The sequence below is a fragment of the Coturnix japonica genome, chromosome 2, assembly GCF_001577835.2.
Source record: "Coturnix japonica isolate 7356 chromosome 2, Coturnix japonica 2.1, whole genome shotgun sequence".
Lineage (NCBI taxonomy): Eukaryota > Metazoa > Chordata > Aves > Galliformes > Phasianidae > Coturnix > Coturnix japonica.
The window spans coordinates 85,795,323-85,813,400 of NC_029517.1; the positions used below are offsets into that span (position 1 = coordinate 85,795,323).

At 35.0% G+C, this 18,078-nt stretch overlaps 1 protein-coding gene across 5 annotated transcripts in view; it reads left to right on the forward strand.

Annotated features, from left to right (window-relative positions):
- The window catches only part of CDH19 (cadherin 19), a 128,670-nt gene that overhangs the window by 34,817 nt on the left and 75,775 nt on the right, over positions 1–18,078 (forward strand). Inside the window, exons 1-2 of one of the 5 annotated variants that reach the window (XM_015855203.2) lie at positions 258–391; positions 7,673–7,818. The exons of 1 other annotated variant lie outside the window; for it this stretch is intronic. The gene's annotated coding sequence lies outside the window, so the exon portion shown is untranslated. Of the gene's footprint in view, positions 1–257; positions 392–7,672; positions 7,819–18,078 lie in introns of those variants that run through there. 3 more of the 5 variants (XM_015855198.2, XM_015855200.2, XM_015855202.2) reach the window with 3 other exon arrangements.

Consider the following 18,078-nt stretch of genomic DNA (forward strand, 5'->3'; position numbering starts at 1 on the left):
GTTTATAAAGTAGGCTTCTAATTTTGACACTCGAAGTAAAGAATGTTAAAACTTTCCAATGTTTAAAATACGAATTTATGTAATGATTATATATAGAAGTAAGTTTGCTGTCTGTTTATTCAAAACCCTTTCTCACTGAAGCCAGCAATGTTTCTAACTACCAAAGACAAGTGCTGGGGCTTTAGAACAATAGGCATTGTTAAAAGTAACAGGGAGAGCTTTCATTCAAAACAGGCTACATATTCTACATGTGCTGGTGAAGCTCACAGCGTTGGTAGTGGTAAATGATGTACAAAAGGAGTGAATGCTGAGACACAACCACACATAGAGAAAAGGAACTTAAGAGGAATTCCCTGACAGTGGGGCACAGCTCATTTTAAAAAGAGAACAGGTATGAGATTTATTTTTCAATGGCATGTCTACTCTCTAAACTGCAACACTTGCTTTTGATTCCCTTAGGGGAGCCAAGATGGGGTTGGTCTCGAAAGCAGCAGAATACCAACTTTCTTGTGTGTAGGAAGGGGTAGTATAGATAAAGTTGATCACAAACACAGTACATGTAAAAGTGTCCTGCACCTTTGCGAAAGTTCTGTGCTTATTCATAGAATAAGTTTGATAGTTGGAAAGTAACTGCTTTTCATTGAAACTTACTGTTTTGTTTTTTTTTTTTCATCATAATAGCTAGCATACACTGAGTTTTCCTCTTCTCTCTTCTATTACTTCACGCGTTTTCCTTAGTTTCAAATACTCCAGGTTGTCCTAAAAAGTGTCTGTTGTTTGAAAGGTTGTGTGGGTTTTACAAACTAACATGTCTCATAGATTGAGCTGTATAAAGAACATTTGCAACTAATTGAAAACACACATACACTTCACAGATGAATGCCTCTGCCATTACCTTTCAGTTATGAAACTTGGCTCCCTCTGTTCTTTAATACCTGGTTTTGAAATCATCCTCTCATCCTGACTATGAGAAGTTCAGTAGTTCATGTAAGAACTGCAGGGTTTGGGGGGGTTTTTGGCCCAGAATTATGTCAGATCATAGTTATGATGAAACACATGTATTATGATCTAGACTGACTACCATATGGCAAACATTAAATTAAAAATAATAATAATTAGCTTTGAGGCACAAGAGTGTGAAAGAAGGAATCAATAAGGGTTGTAATATCTTGGACTAGGCTCTGATCATATACCAGGAAAATTGGAGGACCTTTTGAAGGAAATCATAGACCTTTCTCAATCCTGTTCTTAGGTTGTAAACCTAAGAATTCTGAATATAAACGTGTGACAAACTGAGACTGACACAAGACAGTAAGGACATTTAACAGTCATTTCAGTGCAGATTTGGTTGATCTTTTTTATCAGAAGAGGCAGCCTTCAACCTTGAGGATACACAGATTCCAAAAATACAAAAAATGTCTTTTTAAAACATTTTCACAGCTGGCACAAAACTATTTACACATTTACTTTTTACAGATTTATCTGTTTGATTACAATGATGTTATTTTCTGGAAATTATTTCATTTTTGGAAAACAAGAAAGACCTACATTTTAAAATCAAATAATAATTAAAAATGTTAGATACTGCAAGTCTTTATGGGTGTGGGTGCTTAATTTTTATTTTTTCTAGAACTCATTTTTTATAGACCAGGGATTTTATTTTATTTTAATAGTTTAATGCTAAGAGTAGGAAAGTGAATAAATTAATCAAGATTGTTTCTAGATTTTGTCATATACTTTATTTCTTATCTTAGTTTTATAATGAATAAATAGAATATTACAAGTCATTTTATTACCTTCTCTGCTGATTATCAATACATTGAGTTTAGAACAGCAATATTTAAGTATAAACTGCCCAGAAAGTAATTTATTTGGTTACCAGAAGAACAATACTAATAATCAGAAGATAGTCTATGTATTAAACTGATTTATTATTTTAGAGTAAGTTAAAGGGTTTAGAATTATTCTATGGCTTGTTATCCAATATATCACTGATATATTTGATTAATTCAAGTTAAGATATAATGGCAGAGCATTGTACTCAATAACTCCTATATTTTTCCTTTCAGTCTTGAGTGCCTGGAAATATCAGCATGATATTTTTGTTCAATTTCTACCAAAAGTTTTAGGCCTTTCTGCAAAATATCATAGCAATTTTATCATGCTTGACATACTTCACTCTTCTAATGTTTGTTGAGACAGAAGAGTACTGGATATTCATCCATTTACTTCTTGTGCTGCAGTAATAAGGGTGACTAACCAAGAGAAAGCTTCAGCATTCTGCTTTGGGGTCATTACATGGTAGAAAACCTGGTCCAATTACTCTTCCTATCCTGGCTTACTGCAGAAAGGCTTGTGTTATGAAATATAGAAGATGGAAGGAAAAAATCCTCTTAGTTATTTCCCCCAGGAAAGGATCATGAAGGCAACAGGGAGGAGTAATAGTATCTTTGTCTATTTTTTCCTGTTGTTACTGTGGAATCACATTTTTATCCTTGCATCACATAGAGCTTAAAGGTTTGAAGATTTTTATGTGTCCAGACTGCATTAAATGTTTTCTTCTCACAATGGTGGTGCATAGTCCATTTCATCACAGTAAATTTTATGATGGCCTAAAAAAGGATTATGACAATGGGAATTCAGCAACAACAACAGTGAAATCTTTACTGCCTCACGAAGCATGAAGTATTCCTATACAAACTGCTGCAGCGTAGGCAGAGCAGTTTGCATATTTTCCTGTGCTATAAAATTGCAAGTCAGAATGGGCAACTAATAGTGTATAATTCATAGTCTAGCCACTGGTTTTCCATATCCTGAATATGATACTATCCCTCTGATGGAAGCAGAGTTTCATTTTCCTTAATAAAAGCAGTCTTTTTTCACACTACCTGCCTAGCTGCTTTTAGCCTTCGAATTACTCAATTTTCTTACTTATGGAGTGTATACTACCCACAAATATTTATTTTTTGCTCCTCTTCAGAGATGTAAAGACTCTTATTACCTTTATCAGTGTTTTAAAGTACAGGATGGCTCACTTGTACCTCTGTAAATTTTATCTGTCTAGAAACTTTTGTATATTATTGTACACAATAACTGTACAACTGATCCTACAATGTTATTTATGAACAATGCATTCGGTCTCAGCATACATAGTGGATATGATATAATTCCACTCCTCCTACAGAGGCAAAATACAGCTATCAACAGACTTCAGCCTGATCTCTGTATATAATTCTGAACTATTCATCTATTTTCCTAGAAATAAACTGTTGTGAAACATCAAAAATAAAGAAATCATGCCTTTCTGGACAGTCAGGTCAACCATCCACAAATAAGGAGGAATTCATGCAAGAATCTGAATAGATAGGAAATCTATTTTCTTTGTTTTCAATGTACTTGAAAAATGGAGCCTGTTAGGAAATCTGTTTATGGATTGATTGAAGTTTTTGTTTTGATTTGTTTTGCTTCTTCCTAGTAATAAATTTATCTTCCCCAAATGTTCAAAAATATATACAAACACATAATTTATATACCAGTACAGTTGTAAAGAAGACTGTTAATTATTTCAAATGTATGCATTTTAAATATTAAATGCATTTTTATACACACTTGTATTTAAATTTTTACACTAAATTATTTGAATGCTTTATTGTAAATGAAATTTTGTACATTAATGTCTAGTCCAACCACATGAAACACAAAAAAAAATTTATCTTAAGATCAGATAAGTTCATTAAATTTAACAGTGATTTCTTTTTTCTTCTGGAAAAGTGAAGTTTTGGATTTTCTCTACATAATTTTACCACACATACAAAAGTGTAGCTGTATATCTATCTACATCAGAACTAGATAACAAGGAATACAGATATATTCTTGATGGCAGTTTTCATTAGAGTGTTAATGATAACTCTCCCAGAGACTGAATGATATGAAAATTTACTCAGAAATTTTTTTTTAGACCTTTGCTACAATTCCACCAACATATTAACAATGTAATATCATCTTTCATCCATTATTCCACAGTTATAACCCTTCTTATATGCTGCAAAAGAGAAATGAATAAACTGTTTATACAGCCAAGAGATGTCATGTGATATCTTCCCATATTCAAATATCATTGAGAAACATGATCTTTGATCTTTCATGCAATAAAAATCAATCCTAAATGAAATCATTTCCTATATCTATCCCAGATATCTTCTATTATTTAAGTTTACCATTAAATCACATTTCTGTACTAGAAGTGCTTTTCTTTGTGTAAGTTTTCATATTCATCTTTCCTGGTCTGTGCCTTAATCAAAACTTACCAATTCATTGTTAATTACATAGACTCCATGGAGATAATGTGACAAAATATGACAAAAAATGCACAGAAAACCTTAATGATTTAGATATAAAAGAGCTAAGTAGCTTTCCCAAGGAAACAAGCAGGATTAGCAACATACAAAATTGCTTAAAAGATCTCTTTTATTGTCTTGGAATACATATTCTTTAGTCAAAGAACGGAACTTTCATTTTGTTATATGAAGTGACATTTAAGGAATGCTGTTTTGTTTGTTTGTTTGTTCATTTTATTTCTCAAAGCAGTGGAAGTAAATCTGTATAAAAGCATGTGTGCATGCATTACGTAATGTCAGTAGTATCTAACTGATACACTAAACAGTACAGAAAATTACAGCAGTACCTCTCCTAGCATGTTTAATTCTTGCAAGCTTTAATGTGTTCAAGCATCCATTCCTTCAGACTACTAGTTAAACAAATGTAATCAATACTGACTCTTTTCTGTTTGTGTGTGTATTGCAAATTCGTGAAGTTTATGTAGGAAACTGGAAAACCAAGATCACACTAAACTAGAAAATCAGATGCTACGCCAAGCCTTTCAGTATCTAGCACAGGTATAGAGGTTATAATGAATAAAACACTTTACAGTGTGAACTATTCATTTAACAGAGAGAGTAATCTTTGCTTTTTCAATGCAAAGTTTTGTTTTCTAAAAGTGTTAGAAATCTCTCCTGCAGATGTGGGCAAAAGTTACACAGTATCACAGTATGCCTAGGCTGAATATGGAAAGTGTGTACATTCTGTATGTAAATATTCACATCACCTGAAAGATTGTTCTAATGCCGTAGTCAAAATTAATATATATTTAACCCTTCAGCATGTAAGAAACAACAACAAACCCACAAAAATCTATTACCATAAATGCTTTTGTTTGCCATTTCATCACACCCAGATTTACCACATTGCTGCCTGGAACCCTTCTGAGATTCTAGGTTTTAAAGGTGATGTCATGTTTGTTGTTCCCCTCTAAACTGGGTAGATAAATGGTCTCATCATCATTTAATTAGTCACATCCCACTTATCAAAAATAGGGAATAGTCTTGAAGATACTTGTATGTACTTACTTCATTAATGAAAAGAGATTCGTTATATTCTCAGTGTCCTATTCTGTTAAGCTTTGGCAGGCGGAGTCCAAACACTCAGGAAACATTCATTAAAGATGTAGAAAATACAGCTATGATTTTGTGCAAGTAGACATAAATTAACTGATTTCTTCATTCTGTATTTAAGGCTTTTTTTGTAAATTTTATTTCTTTTTACAGAATGAGAAAAACTGGAGAAAGAATGCTGAAGTGTGTAGGATTGGATATCAGTATAGTTTTATGCGTGTGAAACACGGTGGTCTTTAATACAAGGCCAAAAGAAGCATCGAGTTGCAGCGAAATAATGTTGACGACACGGCTTACCAATCGTAGGCATCTGATTGCAAAGGGTGTTGTGGCAAGCACACTGGAAGTTTAAAATTACAATCATTTCATGTAAATCTGAAAGAAAAAAAAATGAGCAGAAGATAAATACATATCAGAAGACTGCAGAGGCAGTAAATAGTGATACTCGGTACTGTAAAAAGTAATACTCAGGCTGATTTTCATCTGTAATTGATAAAATACAATTTAAGTGAATTGTCTTTAGTTGATTTTATCACACTTTGCATGCCTCAGAATGTTTATGGGTGAATTTTTAATTCTAAATATAAATATAATTTGGGCTGCGGAGAATAAATATAAGTTAACAATCTGGGCTGATAGCTGTAACTGTAAGCTATGGTCAGATCAAAGATATAAATACAACACTTAAAATAATATACAACTCCTAATTTTATGGAATAATTCTAGACTACAGTAAATATCTTCATATACTGCTGGAGGATAACATTTAATTTAATAAATATTAATTGTTTTATTAAATATTTAATATTTGATTTGTATAGCTGCATGAAAAATGCAAATTTGATGTTACTGCTGTGATTCAAATGCAGCCAATGCTGACATGGTTCTTTTTTTATTTTCTCACTATTTTCTCTTCTTTATTTTTTGTAATCCTTATTGAAGAAGATCTCAGACTTTGATTCCTGTAAAAATTAGACTTCTGTATGTGCCTGGTTCTCTGAGTTGACTAAAGAATTGAGTGCACCCTTAGCAACTTCGCAGATGACACCAAGATGACTGGTGCAGTCAATACATTGTTGGGAAGGGAAGCCATCCAGAAGGACCTGGACAGGCTGGAGAAGTGGCCCATATAAACCTAATGAGATTCAACAAGGCCAAGCACATAGTGTTGCACCTGGGCCAAGGAAATAAAAGGTGTTTAAAAAGACTGAGCGAAGGACCTCTCGAGAGCAGCCCTGTGGAAAACAGCTTGGAAGTCCTGGTAGACAAAAAGCTGGATATGAGCCAGTAGTGTGTGTTTGCTGCCTAAAAGGCCAACTGTGTTCTGGGCTGCATTAGGAGTGGCCAACAGGGAGGGGGATGTGATTGTCCCCCCTCTATTCAGCTCTTGTGTGGCCCTATCTGGACTACTGCCTCCAGACCTGGGGCCTCCAGTACAAGAAAGATTCAGAGCTCTTGGAACGAGTCCAGAGAAGGCCTGCTAAGATTATCAGAAGGGTGGAGCACCTCTCCTGTGAAGAATGGTTGAGGGAACTGGGCTTGTTTAGCCTGGAGATGAGAAGGCTCTGGGGAGACCTCATTGTGGCCTTTTAGTATTTGAAAAGTTCATATGACCAGGAAGGGGAACAGTTGTTTACAAGAGTGGATAGAGTGGATAGTGATAGAACAAGGGGGAATGGTTTTAAAACTAAGATGGGAGGTTTAGGTTAGAGATTAGGAGAAAGTTTTTCACACAGAGGGTGGTGAAGCACTGGAGCAGGTTGCCCAGGGAGGTCATGGATGCCCCATCCCTGCCAGGCGGGTTGGCAACCCTGCAGGGGGTTCGAAACTAATTGATCATTATGGTCCTTTTCAATCCAGGCCATTCTACGATTATATGAAGAAATAATATTAATTAAAATGTGATGCATTCATCTCCATCTTAGATTCAGATTGTGGGTGCAGTAAATAGTATGTCTAAAAGAATCTCTTGCTTCTTACAGAAAAATCATGTTTTGCAAGCAAGAGAGCTCTGCAACACCAGCTTGGTGTATCTTAGCTACAGACTGTGCAGTTGTGAATTTTATCAACAAGAATTTAAAACATTTATTATGGACACTGATATGTGTAGGCTTATTATCTTTGTCCCTCATCCACAAATCTATCACAACAATGCCACAAATGTAATGTACCAAATACTCTTGATTTCCCTAAAAAATTCTCAAATATTATTCATTTTGCAGATCACCAGACGTCAGCCTTCATCTTCAACTTAAGAATACACAGGACATGTCACCAAGATAATCTTATGAAAGGAAGGGAATTACATATGAATCTTCCTGAAATCAAAAGTACAGACAACTTGGACAGTGGGAGCAGCTGTGATAAAGTATGGGTAACACTGCTAGCTGCATATACTACACTTTACTCTTGCAGCAATACCATATTTGCATTGTTTCAGAACTGTTCCAAAACAGTAAAATTTCACTCACAGTTAGTCAAGAGTTATACCAAATAGAAAAACAAGTTTGACAGTCTTGTAGCCCACACATCACCAGTTCTTATTGCTACGTTCTGCCAAGGTTCCACCAAATCACTGTGTGTGTGAGGACTAGGCTGGAGTTTTAAGCATTGTTTTTTGAAAAGGAACCTCGTAAACCTTAAGACAGTGTCCATCTTTTATGTGGCAGTTTTGTGAAAGCCTATATAGTAAGCAATGTATGAAAGAAGACATGTAATTAATACTTATTAGAACAACAACAAGCCCAGCCATAGGTGTACAGGCCTTCTAATTGAAACAGGCAGCAGTTTCCCAGCAATCTGAATGCTGTTAATTATAAACTGATATCAAGCTATACAGTTTAAAGTAAATTTGGATATAGGCATGTGACTCATATTGTAAAGTATGAAAAAATAAAAGTTATTTTGGCTATTTCTACTAATACTCTGTTAATGCTTATTCACCTATTACACCTATGTAATATAAAGGAAAGTTTCTATGGTAAATATTCCTACATTTCCTCTAGCATAATTTCAGTTGCATAAGAGAGATTTTGTTTACGATGATTGCTTTGACATTTGAGTTCAGTTATTGCCACTGTAGAAGACAAGTCGATTAGGTCATTTGCATCATCTAAATGGAATTCAGAGTAATGTCACCATTCAGTGGGTAGCTGAGAACAGAAAAGTGATTGTATCCCATCAAACTAGAATTTATAATCAAGTAAATAATACTTGGAATGTATCATTAGTCAGTGCAGACAAAAAGTCAGATTGGTTGATATTTAGATAAAAGATATGGACTTAAATTTCATGAGGATGCTTAAGGGAAATAAAGAAAAAGAAAAAAAAAAAAAAGGAGAAAAATATCTCTCCAATGAATCCACATTTATAGTCAAAGTTACTCTCAGTAGACTGATTTGAGATTACCCTTAAATACACTGTGATAAAGCCAAATTATATATACATATGTATATATATATATACATATATGCATCAATAATTTCACTTCATTTGCAGACATTACATTTGTTTCTATCTGACAGAGACAATGCAGTGGGTGGTTTTGACATACATTTGAATTTTATAAAAGAATAAAATTACATTTTGTGAAAACTTCCAACCTCTTTCGCTATGTTGAAATGAATTCATACTTTTACAACTACGAATATTCAATGTACTAAATATGTCCCCAAATCAATAACACACCTCATGAGACCTCAACCACTGTTTCTGTGTTTTCTGCTGTGAAAATGTTCAAATATATTGATATTTCAAGTGGAGTAGTAGTACTCACTATTCAAAACAGCTTTAAAAAAAAGCTTGTTCAGGTACAGAAATATTTAACTTTGTCTGCCTGCAGCTCTTGACATTCAATCAGATCCAAATGGCTCAAGGTAGTCCAAGCTGTAAAATACCCATTCATTTAAAATGTAAACTTGCATTAGAGATGTGTTGAATCTGTTAAATATTAAATCAGCCTTTGTCAGCAGAATATGGCAGGGATTTAAAAAACGTGTGTTAACAAATTACCTTAATTCAGAACACCAGCTTGACCTGATTCTCTTGAGTTATGAAGTTCGGTATGATCAAAAAAAAAAAAAAAAAAAAAGAAAGAAAGAAAGAAGAATAGAAGAATGACAGGCTCAGTGAGATTCTTTTGGAATTGTAATATCCTCACTTTCAGTACAACTGGCAAGAGGCAAGAGAATGTCTTTTACTGAATGGAATATGAAGTAATCCTGAGAATAATACTCTGTTTAACCTCCCAGCTATAAAGAGCATCAATTCACACATCTCTGCATATCTTGCCTTAGGCCAGTGTTGAAGATGATAGGGAGTTCAGTCCTGCAAGGTGCTGAGCACTGTGGTCACTGGCTGCAATCCAGCAAAGCACTCAACTGTGTGTTTAAATTTAAGTATATAGGTCATGCCACTTATTTCAATGGGATACTGCTTAAAGATAAACTAAACTTAAATGCTTTTCTGGATCACAGCCACAGAGCTCAGGGCTGGATGAATGCAGGTTCAACCTGAGAGAACCATCATCCTAGCTATGTTTCCAGATAGAGCTCACAAACTACATACAAGCTCCTTTCAGGAAACAAAGTTAATGTAGTAGCTAGATTGAATAGGTTGAGAAGGATGAGATAGCACACAAACCTTAGAATGACTGTGTTGGAGTGAACAAACAAGCAAAAAAGGAACCTGATAAAAACAAAATAAAGCAAAACAAGACAAAACAAATAAACAAAAAAGACGATCTTCTTTGACGTCCTCAGGTTCAGATATTTACTTATGCATATAACATAAAGACTGAGGATGGTCATTGTCATAGATAAAGCAGAAGAAATCAAGTGAAAGAGTAGAGATGCAATCAGCTTCCCCTATTTTTCTTTGCCAAATTTCTCTCTTGATTTTAGCTGTAGCCTCTGTTACTTCTTCAACTGAAAAGAACAAGCAGTCTCTAAGTTTAACAGTGTATGTGTTCTCCTCAGAGAACACATGCCAATTGAAATCAGATAATACAGTCTATTTAATAACACATAAGTGGTATGTTGGGTCTGCTGCTTTCCAGTTGAAAACAACAGGAAAGAGAGCTTAGGAACAAAGTGAAAGCGAGGCATTATATACTAAGATTATTATCTTCATAGTCTGATTCAGAAATTTTGAACTTCTGTTGGCTCTTACTAGTGTAGAAAACATCCAGTTAGTCTACTGGAAAAAAAAAAAAAAAAAAAAAAAAAAAGAAAGAAAAAGACGAAAGACCCAGATTTTCAGGAAGAAGAGAAGGAGCTGTGCTTACAGTTACCTGTTCTCGGTGGCAGCAAGAAATAGCAAGAAGTGTTTTCTACCATTTTTTTCTTATTTTCTTCATTATTTTTAAGCCAGCTTGCAAACTCATTGAACTAATAACAACCTGGCAATTTTCTCTTTACATAATAGCTATCCCAACTTACAAATGGTGAAAATGGGCTTTGAAACACTGTTTTTTCAGGGTGATGATATGACTTGAACAAACAAGTACTTAATAGTTGATACATCATAGGCATTTTGATTACCAAAATGGAAATCAAAATGGAAATCATATGAATAGTTCTGTAAAAAGGAAAAGAGAAAATGTCCCCTAAAATATCACTCTAAAACCCAGGACTGCCTCAGCTAAACTTGGCCACATGTGGTTTTCTTGGAGGCTCAAGAGTCTTATTTCAAAATAATATGCAATACACACAATAGGGCACCATATTTCAAGGGAAATAATTAAAGACCGCATCACACTTTCTATCTCTCATTGAAGCAATGGGCAGCTCTGGCAAAACCCTGCAGTAAGATCAAATCAAAGTGATAAAGAATTCTATCAGAGGTTAGTGAACATGAGACACTTTTGAAATATAAAGTGCCCAAGCAGCTCAGCATGTGTACTTTCCACTCCTCCCCACCCCCCAGGTTTATCTTATTCCCACATTTCAACCTACCTTTTCATCATATCCATCAGTCTCTTCCTTGTTGAGAAACAATTGTCCCAGAAATCTCTTGAACTCATTTATACTCTTTCCTTTATTCTCATTTCCTTGTATCTTGTTCTACAGTTTTATTATCTTTTATATGAGCCATGCTCCAATTTCCTATTTACTCCTATGCTGTTAGTGGTGGAAAATGTTCTTCAGATTCAAAATCTGTCAACAACACATATCAGTTTCTTTTATAAGTTGGAAAGCTAGATTTTGATTCACCTCTTGAAATTTGAAGAATGGTCTGTAGTCTCACAGACACAGTTTATGTTTTCATCAGATATTCATAGCAACATCCGAAGCAGGATTGCGTTTTCTCAACTATATTCTTATAAACATACTTTTCTAGCTGCATAACCATATGCAGTTTGGTTACAAACAGTGAACAGTAAAGTGCCAAACATCCCCTTGCCACAGATTTTAGCCTTCAACTTACGCAACAAAATATGTAATAGTAGAGAGGCTACTGGCAGTATTCAATATTAGAAATTCAGTACCTAGTCTTCTGTCTTTGCAAAGATAAGGTACATACTTAAATATAATAGCATTTTATTTAAAGTTGATTTTGTTTGAATGAAAATTCCACTTGGTTCCAACATATGGAAAGATTTTTATCAACAGATCACAGAAGTTAATTTTTCCGCTTTTAGTATTTCTTCCATAAAACATGTTAAATGACTGCAGTGATTATAAGGGCTGATGTCATTGGATGCATTAGGAAAGACGTTGCTAGAACTAGCATCATTTGGGAACTTCATCAAAGTAACAAGGAATTAAACACATTCAAAAAGACAAGTTCATTCTGGAGTTAGGCTTGAGTCTGCATTAAGGCATTTTGATGAAGTTATCTAGATGTCATTGGCTACTGCAGTGCCCTGATGAAATCCACAGCAGCTCCAACAGCTAAGGGCAATCTCAAAATTAGTCCTTTACCTATCTTGACTCTTCACTCTGGTGTCAACCAAAGCTTTATCCATTTAAACCAACTTCTATACAAAGTCAAAGAATAACTGCAATAGCAGTAACTGAATTCTGGATTTTGAATCCAGAACACCACATGGGACATCTATCTCTAGCTAAAAGCTCTCATTGATTCTAGTGAAGTGTCTCCAGCTGCGAATATGCATAAAGATGAGATCAATGATAAAGCCTGAGTTCACACTTCAGGCAGGGAAAAAAAAAAAAAAAAAAAGCACTCCTCCAAATTTTCTTGCAGTTAAACTAAGTAATGAGGGAAGTGAACAAAGCAAACCTCACAAAGAAAAGGGAAGTTTTTAAGCAGCAAAATGAAACTTTCTTTTCTATTTTACTGGTATATGGATATGATCCGAATGTGTACGAATGTGTTTACTGCAGTCTCACTGGGTTAGGGATCTGTGTAATCCCAGTAACACGACTGAACTAAAACTCAGTTTACAATAAAACTAGCAAATGCCATTAATTTGGAGATGCAGAAGAACATTTATCTTTAAGTCCTATCGTTTAGAACTAGTGAGTAAACATAAACACAATGTAGACATCTCTCTATTGACAGATTAGAGTTTTTAAAACTGAGTAAAAGTAACTCTAAACAGAAAATCTGACATGTGACCTGTGAAGTTACTTTAAAAAAAAAAAAAAAAAAAAAAAAAAAAAAGTCAGTTATTTTGATATCCAAAAACAGTTAATCCCTTCTCAGGATGCAGATCAAAGACAACGGGTAAGACCCAACTGTTCTCTGCTGCTGCAAGGGTGTACTTCTCTTTCTACTCATTCTCTTCTCCCTCTCCTCTCCAACGTCTCTTCCTAATTTCATACAGGATCTCCTCTTTTTGTTATCTTACCCTTCCTCTCACATTTGCTCTGTCATGTCTGCTGCTGAAGGAAAATTCTCATCAGAGTCTGTGGAAGTAAAGGGTGGACAGCATGAGTTGGTCTGCTGCAACTATAATACAGAGAAATTTAATGTGGTTGTACCACATACTGATCTAACACAAGGTCTAACTTTATACATTCAGCTTAAGCACCTAAAATAGAGCCAACCCACTGAGTACATTAATAAATTTGTCAGAAGATGACAATACTCAGTAAGGAACATAGTAGCCTGCCAACTTCTAAATCAGATGACCAAAGTTAAATAGGGTTAATAAATGAATATTCATTCTAAACCTGATGGCCCAGTGGAGAAACAGGGATCTTGAGATTTCCCACGGGGTCCATGTTTTTAAGTATATGAAGAAACCGTAGGGATCATTTTTGACCTTGCAGAGAAAAGAATTGCAGAGGTAGGAGTCTGAAAATGCTATGCCAGCAACCAATATACTTTTGCTGAGAGGTGAACTCTTGCTTCAAGCAAAATGTAATACAGCTGGCTGACTATCTGTATACTACGATAATACAGGATTTTAGTAGAGCTTTGCTGACACAAAACTGAAATAATGCAGTGCAAACCAACCCTTTACTAAAAATCAGGTCAAACCTATAATAAAACATTTCCCTATATTTTTTTCTACCCCCTCATAATGGGATAGAAGAAATATTAGCTTTGTATTTTTTTTTTTACTACTTAGCTTTAGAAGTCAAGTTTACTGTGATTACTGTGCTGCTTGTGTGCTGTTACACAAATGTTTTTCCTGCTAGGTGAAAACTAATTTGAAATATATTATTTCACATAGATTTGTTTATTTATTTTCTCCTCTTTGAAGGTGCATTGCATTGCTCTGGACTACAATGAATATTGCCTGGCATGTTTCTCAGTTTTTGTTTTCAGGCAGTCCCCCTGCTTTTCATTAACATCTGCCCATGCTAAGCTTCTGACAAACTGTTTGATTTTAACTTTCTTTCCACAAGCCTCCTAACTCTCTTTTATCTATGCTTTTGTTGTGAAGTTCCTCAAAAATGCTTCTTTTTTTCCTTTCCCTGTAGCTAAAAGTGGTCCTATCCATTCCTTTTGGCTTTATTGGTGTAATTTCTGGGTAGAACTATGTGAGTTGCCTCTCTGCAAGGACCTTTAATTTTTATTTATTTATTTATTTATTTATTTCACATCTGGGTTGCCTTTGTTAGATATTTCCCACCGTGGTTATATTTCATGGTCCAGCATTTACATTCTCACCACTTCTCACGCTTCCGAGGCCCAGGATGGCTATCATAAATGTTACATATTGTAATTTTATCTACAAAGAAAAGTGATTCTGATGTATATTTTGATTTTGTATAATTTTGGGGTGTGAATGCATTAGCTATAATATGGAAACAGACTGGTATGCAACCTACTTCTTAATAAGTAAATTGCTGTATTTATTTGTTTATAAGAGTTCAGATATTTATGATTTGAGGATATACAAGAAATGGTCTGTAGTATGGTTTAAAACCTACTGAATCAATGAAAAGACTTTCGCAGGCAGCAGGTCCTCCATGTAGTATCTGTCCTCTCCTAATTACAGATGCCTTGTCTTGTGACATATTTATTAACAGGCAAAATAGGATGCATCTCTGCTAATTCAAAAAATAAAAAATGGCACTTCAGCAGTAGATCTAAATGTATTTATAAAAGGAAGAGTAAAATTACAGACCTTTACAACTAATTTATCAGCATTTGAAGTTTTCAGTCTCTAACAAAATAAATAACAATAAATATTGAGCAAATGAAAGATTTTAGAGCATTTTAATGAATGTTTAAAAGAAAAGCAGCACCAGTCTCTTGATTCCGGCTAGCACTTTATCTACCATCTTTTTGTCTTTGATGGATGTTGTTAGTGCTGTTTAGCTTACAGTAACAAGCAGGTTTTTAATTTTTCTATCTTCTGTCTCTCTAGTGACAGCCTATGATGGATGATGTGACAGAAAGATTCATCAGAAAATTCTCAATCATGAACACAAAATAAATTAGTAATATGAGAAGTTGATTTGCATTCTTCACTGACTGCACTCCAACTGCATCAACTGCTCTCTCATTTATTTATTTATTTATTTATTGCTTCTACTTGTTTAAGTGTGATAAAAATAGTAGCTAGTGTAGGGATATATATGAGGGGTCTGGAGCACAAGTCTTATGAGGAGTGGTTCAGGGAGCTGGGATTGTTTAGCCTGGAGAAGAGGAGGCTCAGGGGAGACCTCTTTGCACATTACAACTTCCTGAAGGGAGGTTGTGATGAGGAGGGGCATTCTCCCAGGCAACAAACAGGACCCAGGGAAATAGCCACAAGTTGTATCAGATGAGGTTTAGACTGGACATTCAAAGGAACTTTTTCTCTCAGAGAGTGGTCAGGCACTGGAATGGCTGCCCAGGGAGGTTGTGAAGTCACCATCCCTGGCAGTGTTCAAGAGGCATCTGGATATGGAGCTAGGAGATATGGTTTAGTGGTTTTACTGTAGGTATGGTAGAGGGAGGACAGTTGGACTAGATGATCTTGTAGGTCCTTTCCAACCTTGTGATTCTATGATTCTAAATCTTGGACTTTTAAAATACTTGAGTGTACAATACTGCCTTGATATACTTTGTGTTATTATTTGAGCTGCAGAATTTGGGTTTGTTCTGAAGAATGAGAAGCTGCACAAAAGGCAACAATCTCAGAATCAAGAACTGGATTTCATACCATCTGCATGCCACCACGCTTCTTCCAGCTTTTTATTCACTGTGATTCCGATTTGCCAGTGTTACCATATTCCTAAAAATTAATCATTCTTAACACACGGCTTATGTGCACAAGTGCAGTTTTGTTTGCTTTAACTCTCCTAAGGGGCAACATTCACATTAAAAATTGTTTTCCTCAGGTTAAGGGAAATATGGGTTTCCAAGAGATTTTCTGCAGTTGAATGGTTGCTGGGAGTCCTCCTTCTGAGATCCTCTATCCCTTGAGGGGATGAAAGTCAAAGATCTCTCAGCTTTGCCAAAATGACCAGCAAAAGCAGTGATGAAGGTGCTGAGTACAAATATGATTCCTTTATCCAATGTAAAGATTTATTGTTTTGTATAAAAGTAGATTTTTATAAAGGACATTCCTTTGCAGTATCTGGTAGTATTTTGCTTACTTACTTTTAAGCGAGACCTACAATAGGCCCAAACACACACAGAAAAGCGGCATATATAGAGAAAACTGTGATGCCTTCCTGAAGGAAGAAACCCCAACCCACATATTTAAAAATAGGTACTTATAGAAGTCAGGAAAGACCAAGATAAATTTAAGCAACTAAGAATTGTAACAAGCTAGAAATCAATAGTGGAAAGAAATCTGGATGAATTTAAAACATTCCTTCTTACATATACTATATTTTCAGTAATGATATCTCAGCATTACAGCTATTACTCTTGCTGCAAAAACACTTCAATCTCAATAGTATCTTGGATTATCTCCAAATAAATGTTTCTTTCTGTGGTGTATACAGCTTCTTCTGCAGTCTCTTTTATAGCTCTCATCAAAGATAAGACTGACCAGGTTAAAAGAAGATAACAAGGTCTCTTATTCTGTCATCAATTTCCAGACACTGGATTAGACTTTGTAGTAACTTAATCTGACCTTTTGAATTGCAAAGGTGACAGTTTTTTTTCCAACAGTTCTTATATATATCATAGAACTTCACATCGTCACCTAATATTGTTGGATCTGGTGGAGCTATACAATTTATTTTGAAAAGAGTCTTAATTTAAAGAGTTGCAGAGACAGAGTTCAACAGAACATCGATTATAAGGTTTCTGTGTTTAATTATTGTCAGTTTAAAAAAATGAGAATCTGATTTCTAGCATTAAGTTTCTCTTCCAGATAGTGGATTTTATGATAAATCATTGAATGTTTCTGCAAATCTGGAAGCCCCTATTGGCAGAGAGAAGCCGAAACAAATCTTTTTTTGGCCCAGGAACAAAAAAAAAAAACAGCATGCATGGGTTCCCAAAAGACAGTAGTGATGCCCTTGAGTGTCAGTTTGCTCCCAAAGGGATAATTAAAGTGTCTGTCTTGGAGGAAATACATATTTAGTAAGGCTAGAACTTCAGAAATAAAAATCTATAAGACTCAGAATGACAAAAAACACATATTAATGTAGAAATAAGATTAAGAGGCAGAATTCATAATCTTTCTTTACAAAAGACAATGATTGATTTTTGTGTTCTAAATGCTATGGTCTTAAGGTACAGAGGAGACAGAATGCTACTCTGGTTTAACTATATGACCAGCCATGACAAGAGAGAGAATACAAGAAATGCTTCTTTAAAGAACCCTTGAAATATAGAGGATATGTCAGAGTATGCTGCCAAAAGTAGCCTGGAGTGTTTCAGAGCAACAGGATCACTAAGGCAATGCAGTGTATTTTGTTATATACTGCTTTTGTCTGCTGCTTCTCATATAGTCTGACAGCAAGGTCTGACCAAAGTGCCCATATGTATAATATGCGTATTTGCCACATAGCCTTGAAATCATAAAATGTGAAGATGAAAAAATTTAATCCTCAGTCAGAGTCACTTAAGATGCCTGGGGAAGGCAATAAACCTTATTTCCAAGACATAGGGGGCTTGGATATCACAGCCTTCAGAGTCACTGGCAGAAGTTCATGTGTTATGTACCTCATGCAGGGAGAGAACATGTCTATATGCAGTACTGGAAAGCTCACTGTTTATGAGAATGTAACTATAAAACCTTATGCAACAGTCCTGCAGTGTTCAA